We start from the raw sequence: 12171 nt of genomic DNA, 5'->3' as shown, positions 1-12171 counted from the left end.
TGGGTATCTGAGTACATCCACCTGTGTAGAAAAGTGAATGCTTAGGTGAAGATAAATGTCTATCCTTGGTTGATTTGAACATGATAAATTTCTATTTTATAGAATTAAAAATATCTTTTTCTTCAGTTGTCTCCACAAAACTCGAACCAATAATTCATGGACTTGCTTCTCCCCGAAGAGAGATACTGTAGCACCTTAGATACAAACCCATGAAAAATGTAGGTGGTAGTTAAAAACCAAATATAACATTTTTCCTCTCTGTCTCTCCTTTCTCTCTCTTTCCAAGTTGAAGAGATGTTTTAGTAGCAAGTCTTAAATGCAGTATAAAAAAGAAACAAATTGCTTTGTAGTACTTACTCTGCATCTGTTTGTTTGGTCATCTTTTCTTCTGTAGCACTAGAGAAGCAAGCAGAAATAAAATTGTACTCAGGATTCTGAGTTGAGTTTAGGTATCATTCCAGGCAATAGAATTAGCATGAACAAATTTTAAACTGTATCCATAAAAATGAATGTAACCCAGAACTTGAGGGGACTTTTTTTTTTTGAATAATCATTTGGTATGGTCCTCTGTCTCTAAGCAAAGCAGAATTCAATCTTCCTAAAATAGATAAATATGTCTCATGTGCCTAGGGATGGAACATTGATGTTCCTATTGCTTACTAACAAGTGTCTGGAAAGGCAATATGCTTTTTTTTAAAAAAAAAAAAAAGCTTATAGGACTTGCATTTCTGTCATGGGTCCCAGGCCTGGCTACGACTTTTACTAACTGGTTATATTATCTTAGGAAAGTCACTCAACCTCTCTGAGCCTCATTTTCTTCAACTTCATTACAGAATTTTTATCACAAAAATTTTACTATAATCTTCACTACAGTAAAAGAAAGGCTTTTAAAAGCCCTATTTAATTAATAGAGCTAGGCACTGAACATCAATAGCTGATAACATCACACACACACACACACACACACACACACACAAAGAAATATTAATATTATGAATTATTAAGAAAAAAATAAACCTGATTCTGATAAAATCTTGAGATCTACCTACCAATCCACAGGAAACACAGGGGACAGAGGACCATACTAAAACACACCATATGGGATGCAATCAGCAAAATACAGACTGTGGGAAACTCTAATCAGGTAGACAACCCCAATCTCTTTAACAATAATAGCAGGAAAAAATAGCAAAGAAACAGGAAGAAATTGTAGATCAAAAGAGATTTAAGGAAAATAGCAACATTAGGTTGTATAAACCTGATTAGGTTGTATAAATCTGACTCAAACAATTGCGGGGGAAAGTTGTGGTGTCTCCAGTTTTCACTCAGGGATATAGAGGAAAAGAAGAGATGTGACTACGTATTCACTTAGTTGGGGTAGATGCCAATGGATGGACACTGTGAGAAGAGTTCAGCTAGAATAGGTAACATAATATTAGCAAAGCAAATCAAGCATTATATAAAAAGATAACACCACAACCAAGTCCAGATTTGTCCAGGAATGCTGACTTGAAAATCAATGTAATTCACAATGTTAACAGAAAAAAAGGAGAAAAACCATCATACAATTGGCCCTTGAACAACATGGGTTTGAACTGCATGGGTCCACTTACAGGTGAAATTTTTCAATAAATATATAAATTTATATTCTCTTCCTTACAAATTTTTTTTTAATCTTTGACAGACTTTAATGTAGATTGTTTTACTTGAAACAGGAGCCGTCAGAGGTGATGAGCTGTTAGGGTAAACATTTTGGAGCATGGCATGGAGAATGTAATACTCACCAGCATCTCACACAGGAGTAAAAGACAATGTCAGCAACATGCCACAGAAGGAAACGAACAAAATGTAAAGGTACCAGATGTAGGAGGGGTGTATGCGGCCCCTGAAGTAGGTCTGCTGTGCACTGTGAGTAAGTGTGGACAGTGAGTCCAAATGGGACAAAACAGATTCTGATCTGAAGCCCAGGATCCTGCGTAGGCGGTTATCTTTTACTCAGATTGGTTTACACCTGCTATGTGGTTTCAGGTCATAAAAGGGGGATGAGGTTTGCTGAACAGTAAGTAACACAAGTGCCCTCCTTTTCCTTTTTCTAGAAAAAGATCGGAGCCCTCCCCAGTTCAACTTTAGCAGTGGCTTCTGAAGGTTTTTAAGCATCCTAACTTAAAAACAAATCACAACAAAATAAAATACAAACAAGTAGCCTGAATATCAATTAATCAAATGGAAAGGCAGATTCATTAAAAAAAAAAAAAAAAAAACTGGGGGCCAGTCCATTAACTCTACGATTAACTCCCTGTCTGAGTGAAGATGTTTCACCTGTACCCACAAGACTCCCCAGCACAAGCTGCTCTGGGCAACTGTGAGAATAGCTACCTTTCCTTCTAACACATGTCCTGCTTGCTACTGGTGACCGCATGCCAAGTGCTGACCTTAAAAGAGACCCCACATTGGCAAAGGGCCCCAGGCAGTGTCTGCCTGATGTGGCCGTGCTTGTGGGAAACAAGACTTATATCCTCAAATAATGAAACCCCTCAAAGACCCCCTCCTCTTCCCGTCTGCACTGTATGTGTTAACCTCCTCGCGGGGAGGTGCATTGATTCCATTTCCCTCTCAGTTCTAGGCACTCTCTGGAACATCTTGGATTAACCAGGTCTTTCATTTCTTTTCAACTCCGTTGGTAGCTTTTGACTTGGAATGTTGATTTCTTCTTCTGCAAGAATGGCTTTTCATTGTTGCCTGGATGCCTGTCTTTAGAACCTTTTGTCCCTTTCCCGTGAGGCCAGGAAATATCTGGGCTGTAGGTGCCATCTTCACACTCGGAGTAGGTCTTTCCTCGGTGACCACAGTGCTCTGCATACCACACCATACAGTACAGACACAGGAAGGTGGTGAAAGCCACGCAAAGAAGCCAAAGCACGACATACAGTATCTGTGTCTTAGAGAAGAGATCTTGTCCAAATTTTATGCAAACAATAGCTTCCAGGAAAGCAATGACCCCAAACACCCAGCACTGTGTCCCCATGCGCTTGCACTGTGTGTCAGTGAAGTAAGCATAGTACTGCCTCACTGTGGGCGCCGTGATACCACTAATAAAGAGAATCCTACACCAAGTGAATGGATGACCGGCTTGGAACACAAAGATATGTCTCAAGAAGAAGGTGTTCAACTCAGTTAGCTGCCAGATGATCATAAAAAGGTATATTCTAGCCGAGACCGGTTTGGCTCAGTGGATAGAGCGTCGGCCTGCGGACTCAAGGGTCCCAGGTTCGATTCCGGTCAAGGGCATGTACCTTGGTTGCGGGCACATCCCCAGTGGGGGGTGTGCAGGAGGCAGCTGATCAATGTTTCTCTCTCATCGATGTTTCTGACTCTCTATCCCTCTCTCTTCTTCTCTGTAAAAAATCAATAAAATATATATATATATATATATATATATATTTTTTTTTTTTTAAAAAGGTATATTCTAGCCACTCTCTGAAATGAAGACTTGGGGTCAAACCATTGAATGTATGTCCAGCTGGCAGGAGTAAACTGCAGCATGGCTCTTTTGATTTTCCCAGTGGTGGTGTGGATGTCCCTGAAGCTTGCCCATTGGTAGGTCCTCATCTCTAAGAACTGGCAGACGACCATGCCCAGCCAGATGCTGCTGCTGTTGCACAGCAGAATGTCCAAAACCACCTGGTTCCACCAGCACTCAGTGATATTGGGCAGGAGATGCATGAAGAAAAGCTCGGTTAGTTCCCAGGTGATGATGATGGTCCAGCAGAGACCATAACTATGGCTCAGTAAGACATTCATGGCTCAGCCCCAGAAATGTCCAAATGCAAATATATCAAAATGGCTGATAACTGTCTCCCAGGTGATAACATGGCAGTTCACAGCATACTCCATGACATACGCTTCCCTCATGGCACAGCGGAGATTTGGATCTAGCCAGTATATTATGGATTTCACCTGCTGGAAGTTCAGGAAGAGGAGGAAGACCAGGAAGAGAAAGTAGAGCACACTGAGTCCAAAAATCATTCTCTATAAGGCTGGATGAGGTCTGGTAAATGGACCGTTGGGGAAAGCTAATGCACTGATGATAAGAAAAAAGAAAATAACAGAGAGAATACCCCACCAGATGTTGTCTTCTGGGACAGAGCCATCCCTTTCATAAGTCCTTGAAACTGAGACACATAGGTAGGGTCATGTTTATGAGGCCAGTCACTGTTTAAGGATCCTCTCTCCCAATGGAAAACAGTCCCAGTTGGTGAAGGCAAAGTACATGAAGCTGACAATGGTGAAGCTGAGCAGAGCGATGGTGTGTGGCCGATAGAAGAAGTCAATGGTGATGTCCTCTACTTGCTGCTTATTGATCATCCAGAAATGCATCTTGTAGTTCACATCATCCTTGCTCAGGGTCCTGCTCCCCATGCAGGATGCCATGGCAGCTGCGGTGGCAGTAGCAGCTGAGGCTGCTGCCCCAGTCCTGGGAGGCTGGGACCCCGGAGGTGACCAGCTGCAGTGCAAGGGAGGCCGGACCAGATGGTGCACCACAATTTTCTTAATAACATTTTCTCTAGCTTACTTTATTATAATAAGTATATAATACATATAACATAAAATATGTGTTAATTGTCTATATTATCAGTAAGGCTTTCGGTCAACAGTAGGACATTATCAAGTTTAGGGGGAGTCAAAAGTTACACACGGATTTTCGACTATGGGGGGTCAGAACGTCTAGCCATATTGTTCAAGGGTCAACTGTACTTAATGGTAAAAGGCTGAATGCTTTCCCATTAAGATCAAGCTAGGGATATCCTCTCTTACCACTCCTATTCAACATCATACTGAATGCATCATACTGGGTACATTTCAGCCAATATAATAAAACAAGAAAAGGAAATCAAAGGCTTACAAATTATAGAGAAAGAAAGAAAATTGTCTCTCTTCCCATAAGCAGCCTGAAATGACATCTGAAAATACCAGTAGTTCACTCTTTACCTGACCCAGAAAACTCCACAAAATCATGAAAATCAAGAGGTTCAAACCTTCATGTTCACTTTAGGAACACTCATGAAACTGCCCAGGCCATCAAGGGCATGCCTATTTGAAAATCCACCAAATATCTGAAGGATGTCACTTTACCGAAGCAATGTGTGCCATTACATCATTACAATGGTGGAGCTGGTAGACGTGCACAGGCCAAACAATGGGGCTGGACACAGATTCGGAAGCCCAGAAAGAGTACTGAATTTTTTGCTGCGCATGATTAAAATTGCAGAGTAATGCTAAACTTAGGTTAGATGTAGATTCTCTGGTCACTAAGTACATCCAGGTGAACCAAGTTCCCAAATGCAGCACAGAACTTACAGAGCTCATGGGCTGGTTAACACATGAACTCTCCCTGCCACATGGAGAAGATCTTTACTAAAAAAAGGCAGATTGTTCCTAAACCAGAAGAGGAGGTTGCACAAAAGAAAGCTATCCCAGAAAAAAATGAAGGAAAAAAAAACTTATGATCCAGGGGTAAATTCAGCATAAAATAAATGCTAATAAAAGTTTTTTAAAAATAAGAAAGAAAATAGTTTCCATTAATAGATGACATGATTGTATATATAGAAAATCCCAAGTATCTACAAAAAAATATCTCTTAGAACTAGGATGTAAGTTTGGCAAGTTTGCAGGAAAAAGTCAATTTTTCCACATACTGGCAATGACAAATTAGAATTCGATTTTTTTTTAAATACCATTTACAATAGCATTCCAAAATGAAATTTAGTTTCATACATGTCATTCATGCTATCTATACTAATAAAAGCCTAGGTGGTGATGCCCTCACGTCATCACAAGATGGCCACCCCTACATCGTCACAAGATGGCAGCCACAAGATGGCTGCCCCACGTCATCACAAGATGGCTGGCAGGAGAGGGCAGTTGTGGGCGATCAGGCTTGCAGGGGAGGGCAGTTGGGGGGGGGGACCAGGCTGGCAGGGGAAGGCAGTTGGAGGGGACCAGGCCGGAAGTGGAGGGCAGTTTGGGGCAATCGGGCCAGCAGGGGAGGGCAGTTGGGGGCGATCGGGCCAGTAGGGAAGCAGTTAGGCATCAATCAGGCTGGCAGAGGAGCAGTTGGGGGTGATTGGGCTGGCAGTCAGAAGCGGTTAGGGGCAATCAGGCAGGCAGGCAGGCGAGAAGTTAGGAGCCAGCAGTCCCAGATTGTGAGAAGGATGTCCAACTGCTGGTAGTCCTAAACTGGCAGTCGGACATCCCCCAAGGGGTCCCAGATTGGAGTGGGTGCAGGCTGGGCTGAGGGAGAACCCCCCCTCCCCCTGTGCACGAATTCCGTGCACCGGGCCTCTAGTATATATATAACAGAACATATGTAGGGATCTGTATGGTAAAAAATATAAAACACTGAAGAAAGAAATCAAAGAAGACCCAAATAATCATATGCATAGATTGGAAAACTGAGTATTACTGTCAACCAGACAGAGGATGCCAAGTACCACATGATTTCACTTATATGTGGATTCTAAAAAAACACACATAAAAACATACTAGTACTCATAGAACCAGAGATCAAACTGATGGTTGCCAGAGGGGGTGAGAGGATGGGTAAAATATGTAGGGGAATCTACATATATATAATAGAGAAATATGCTAATTAACCGGGACACCATAACGGGTCTACTGGACAGGAGGAGGTTGCGCACGCAGCGTCGGGGATGGAGCGTCAGGGGCCTCCGAGTGCCTGTGCTGGGGGAGGGCCTGATCAGCAGCGGCCGCAGCTGCTTCAAGGGCTGGAGAGGGAGGCAGGGCCAGACCGGTGACTCAAGGGTGGGCAGCACCGCGCGATTTTGAATCACGCACTGGTCTCCTAGTATAGTCAATAAAATTGTGATAACTTTGCACAGTGACAGATAATTACTAGACTTAGTGTGGTGATCATGTCATAAGGTACATACATGTTGAATCACATGAAATATTGTACACATGAAACTAATATAATATTATATACCAACTATACTTAATTTTTTTTAAGAAGTCAATATGATCTATAGATTAAACACAAAATCACTGGTGTACAGTAACTCTCTACATTGCTTTTGAAATTCTTCTGAAAGTCTAAAATTATCTCAAAATAAAACACTTTTTTAAATGACAAGATAATTGGGAGAATTAAGTAATTATTTTATTTTAATTAAGATGAAGGTATTGAGGTTATGTTTTAAAAATTCTTATATCTTAAAGACATAAATTTAAACTTTAAATAATTAGAAAATCACTAAGTGCAACCACTACAGAATTATTTCTTTTAAGCAAGAATCATAGATGTTAAAATTAGGGAGTGACATGCCGAAACCGGTTTGGCTCAGTGGATAGAGCGTCGGCCTGTGGACTCAAGGGTCCCACGTTTGATTCCGGTCAAGGGCATGTACCTTGGTTGTGGGCACATCCCCAGTAGGGGGTGTGCAGGAGGCAGCTGATCGATGTTTCTCTCTCATCGATGTTTCTGACTCTATCCCTCTCTCTTCCTCTCTGTGAAAAATTTAAATTGGCTAGTTGAAACAAGCGAATATTCTAGAAAAATTAATTGTACTGGACAAAAAGTGTTCCTAAAGTGTTAACTAAAATTTTTATTGGTACTTCATCTCATGATAAAATTGTGCACTGTGTAATGAACCTAAAACAGTAATACTATAGAGCAAAAAATTAAAATGTAAAAGCCATCAAGACTACATTATAAAATTTTCAAAAGCCTCCTAACATTTAAATCAAAAAAGGAGGGTATAGTAGAAGAATATCATGTAAGGAAAAATAACCTGTAAGTAAATTACATCTGGAAAATTAATACTTTAGAAAATTAATTGTAAGGCTAAAAGCAAGACACCCATGAAAAACACACAAGGTGTCAAAACAAGCCAGAGGAAAATCATTTGGGCAAAAAATGAAATAGGATCCCAAGTCAAATTTATAGAAAATATTCCTTTATTAACTTTTGGTCGAGAATATGTTTGTATATTTTCAGAAAACAACTCTGAGACCATGTGGATTCCAGCAACAGAGAGGAATCGACAGGACTACTCCAGCCACGAAGACAGAAGAGAAGCAGTCCAGAGATGGAAGACACTGACTTGGTCTTCCCATACTAGCAGTTAGCAGCTGTGCATCACTGCAGGTTGCCCAGGACCAAACCAGAGAGAGTCGGACCTGCATTACCACCATTTCTCCACCATCCAGAACTGTAATGTCAGTGCTGACATGTACACATAAGGAACTGTTTGACATTGAAATTGGGTCTCAAAAGAACTGTTGGCCCAGAAAGAAACTCACTACAGACTGATTCATTTCCTGTCACCATAACCATTATTGCTTGTCTCATTTTCGCTTCTTATAAGTGTATTTCTAATAGCACATGATCTCACTCATCTACTGGAAATAATGAACAACATAGACTGATGATCAAGAACAGACCCAGAAACAAGGAGGCACGGATCAGACTGTCGGGCCTCAGAGGGAGGGTAGGGGAGGGTGGGGGTAAAGGGGAGAGATCAACCAAAGGACTTGTGTGCAAGCATATGCGCCTAACCAGCGGTTGGGGACAACAGGGGGGTGGGGGCATGTGTGGGGAGGGGTGTGGGATGGGAATGGGGGCATGAGGACAAATATGTGATACCTTAATCAATAAAGAAATAAAAAATAAATAAATAAATAAAATAATAAAAAAAAATTAGTGAGTGACAGCATGATGAGAAACAAGATTTTATACTGTCTCAAAATATCTCCCCATATAATAAACTTATTAAATGTAAAGACAATGATAATAACTTTACAGAAGATCCAGTACCATTTCTGTGTATTCCTGCCAAAAATGCATAACCTAACTCTTAATCATACAGAAGCATTACACAAACCCAAAATGAGGGACAGTCTACAAAATGACTGGCCTTTAGTCTTTTAAAATGTGGAGATCATGAAAGACAGAGACAGGCTGAATTACTGCTACAGATTAAAGGAGACAAATGATATATGAGATCCAAATGCAACATGTAATTTTGGGTTAGATTTTGGATCAGAAAAAAATATTCTCTTTGCTATAAAGAATTTTAATGGGGCAATTTGTAATTTTTAAATAGGCTTTTAGATTGGCTAATAGTGTTGTGTCATTTTTAATTTTCTGAATTTAACCATTGTACTATGGCTATATTTTTTAGGTTATACAATGAAGTCTTTGGGAGAAAGGAGGCATCTTATCTGCCATTTATACTCACACAGTTCAAAAAGAAAACTATATTTACATATGTAATATATAAACACACATATGGAGTATATATGTATATGTATACATAGAGTATAATTATATATTAGAGAGAATCAATATTACATTTACATAATAGATTTATAATATATTTATTTAGGGAGAGAAAATGATCAAGCAAATGTGTTAAAATTTTAACATTTAGGGCACCTATGTAAAGGATACACAGAAATCTTATACTAGTTTTATAACTTTTCTAAAAGTCTGAAGTGATCACTTGATACAATTTTTTTTAATTAACAAAATGTTTTGGTGATTGCTCCAGATGTAATTTCCTCAACATTCCCCTCCCCCAAAAAAACTTACAGATTTTACTTGTTTCTAATTTTTGGTTCGCTTGTTTACTGGATAGCCTTTTCTTTGACTGTTATTATCATTGTCTGGCTGAGCCTATAAATTGGAAGACTGATTCAGACAAGTAAAATAAATGTAGCTGATAAGAAAACACTTCCTAATGTCTAACTTAAATTGCCTTTGTTGAAACATAATAATATTTCTTCTGTCCTCATTTTGGAAGTAACAGAAAGCAACTAGTCAATATCCACCTTATAAAAATCTTTTAGATTTAGAATTTGTCTTTCTAATACCACAAGGAAAAGAGAGGGGAAGAAAAACAGATATGTCACGCAACCAGCTAATCCAGGATAAAGGCCAGTCATGTTGGTTAGTTAAGTGATGGAGTGGTACAATCGAACCCTAAGATAAATAACTTCCTCCCACAAATATGGTCTATATGATACCCCCAGCATTTCCCCCTTAGCCAACATGCCTTATTCAGTCCTTACCTATTTCCTAAAGGTCTCAGTGTAGATTGCCCTCCCTTAGTTCTAAATCCTTCCTAAAACTCCTATGTAAGTTTAACTTAGACCTGGAGCTTTTTCCTTTTCCAACTGGACAAATCTTGTTTATCTATTGAGACTGTTCTCACATGATCCCTTTCTCCCCCAAGAACAATTAGCCATTCTCTTCTTTGTGCTCCCCTGGATGTTGCTAGGAGTTTATACCTCTAATACACTTAGCTTGTGGGATTGAAGTTCTTTACATTACCATCACTTTGGGCTCAAGTCTGGTTATTAGAATATGAATTCCAAGAAGGCAGCTATTGTGTGTCATATTTTATTGTTTATAAATGAGTTTTCCAGGATGTCTTCCCACCTCTCTGGCTGCTCCTTCTATTGTCAGGTTAATTCTCCTTTACTGAGAAGAATTCCAACTCGGTGTTGGAATCCCTCAATACTTGATCTCTAGTCCTCTGCTTTCATCAGTGTATACTCCTCTTCCTAGTTGATTTTATCAATTCTCTCACTTTCAATGACTACCTTTATGCAAATTACTCCCAAACTGCAGACTCCCAGAGATTAAGCCCAGCCCATGTATCTACCATCTCTTAAATGTAATAAAGGTACCACAAACATATATTCAAAACAAAACTCAGGAACTTTCTACCTGGTAATGACCTTCCTACCATCCATTTCCCCCTTCTTATAGCAGCAGTATCTTACTTTCCTTTAAGGCCTTCACCCCTTATACTCTGGCCAATCTGGTCTCCATGAGGCCAATTCCACCCTCATCCACAACTCTAAGGGTAGGCAGTGATTAACTGAAACCCAATCTACATATCCCATACCCCTAGGAAAGGTGAGTTTTAGGCAGTGGGCATGTAATCCAATCAGAGCAAATGAGCCATAGTTATGCCCTCTATGAGGCTCTTGTACAAAAAAAGATCTCTTCCTGTACTTGGTGGTGTAAGTATGTGGTCATCTTGCTTCCCTAAGTGGCCAAAGATACCCGAGGGAATTAAAGCCAAGAGACTGATCCTTGTCACACTGTCTGGCTCCTAAATAAGTCATTCCTACAGCCAGTTTACCCTTTTTTTTTCTTCATTTATATTAGTCAACTAATTCTCCTCTTGCATAAGCCTATTTATATTGGGTTTTCTGCCACTTGGCTCCTAAAGCACTTTATCTGATACTCCCTCTCCTACATCTAATCTTCCAGAGTCCCCCAACTCAGTGAATAGCAGCAGCATCCATCCAGCTAAGAAAATCAGATATGTAAGAGTCATTTCAAATACCTCCTTTTCCTTCACCTGCCATATCCAATCTGTCACCAAGTCCTGTCAATTAGAGGCCCTAAATACTTCTCAAATCAGTCTATTTCTCTCTATCTTTATTGTCCCCACTCTATTCCAACTATATTTACCTGGGCAACTATAGCCCACTAACTGCTCTACCATCACCTACCCTTGTCTTCCTCTAATCTATTCTCCATACTTCAGCCAAAATGATATCCCTAAAGAGCTACAGTGCTAATTCCACTATCCTGTTAAAAACAATCATTTTACATTGTTTTTACTTAATTTTTACTGAATTCCAAATTTTTTAATGTGGTACCTCTACCTGGTTTCCCCCAAAACAGCGGGACACAAAGCTTGCCTGTACATAGTTTCATTTGGGAAGTAACCCAGAGAGCAGGAGTCATGGATTAGGGAAAGTGAGTGAAACAAGGAAAGAGGAAATGAATAAGCAAGTTGCCCACCACTCTGAGCAATTGTTATCAATCCCATGGGGAGCTTCTGAAGGACTGTGGGGAATGCATTTCAAGATTCTCCCCCTGAGATAAAGGGGAGAATCATTCACTCACTGACTTTCATCTGCCAATGGTTGAGAGATGTCCTATGGATAGTAACTCCCTGGCACTTCTGTGTTGCTCATGTGGGACAGCCAGTGATCTCCTGCAAGGGCCCCAGGCCTGGGGACCAGAAAAGCCCAGGCACACGTTGGAAGAGGTCAGCACAGAATCAGTGGGAGCTGATATGGCACTATCCACCATAACTTTGGCTGGAATCAAACTGAGACTGTGGAGAG

At 40.3% G+C, this 12171-nt stretch overlaps 1 long non-coding RNA gene and 1 pseudogene across 2 annotated transcripts in view; both read right to left on the bottom strand.

Annotated features, from left to right (window-relative positions):
• LOC307092707 overlaps positions 1-12171 on the bottom strand; it is an 82382-nt gene that overhangs the window by 53757 nt on the left and 16454 nt on the right. The window contains exon 2 of the long non-coding RNA XR_013812877.1: positions 358-396. This is a non-coding gene — a long non-coding RNA (uncharacterized lncRNA). The remainder of the gene's footprint in view (positions 1-357; positions 397-12171) is intronic.
• LOC307092331 (phosphatidylserine synthase 1-like) lies at positions 2659-4431 on the bottom strand (annotated as a pseudogene). Its single transcript has 3 exons — positions 4214-4431; positions 3467-4153; positions 2659-3206 (listed from the first exon to the last, which is right to left on the bottom strand). The product of its transcript is annotated as a phosphatidylserine synthase 1-like (transcript).

The sequence above is a fragment of the Cnephaeus nilssonii genome (genome assembly GCF_951640355.1).
Source record: "Cnephaeus nilssonii genome assembly, chromosome: 20".
NCBI lineage: Eukaryota > Metazoa > Chordata > Mammalia > Chiroptera > Vespertilionidae > Cnephaeus > Cnephaeus nilssonii.
The sequence above is the reverse complement of the archived record's forward strand: the minus strand, read 5'-3'. Positions and strand labels throughout refer to the sequence as shown.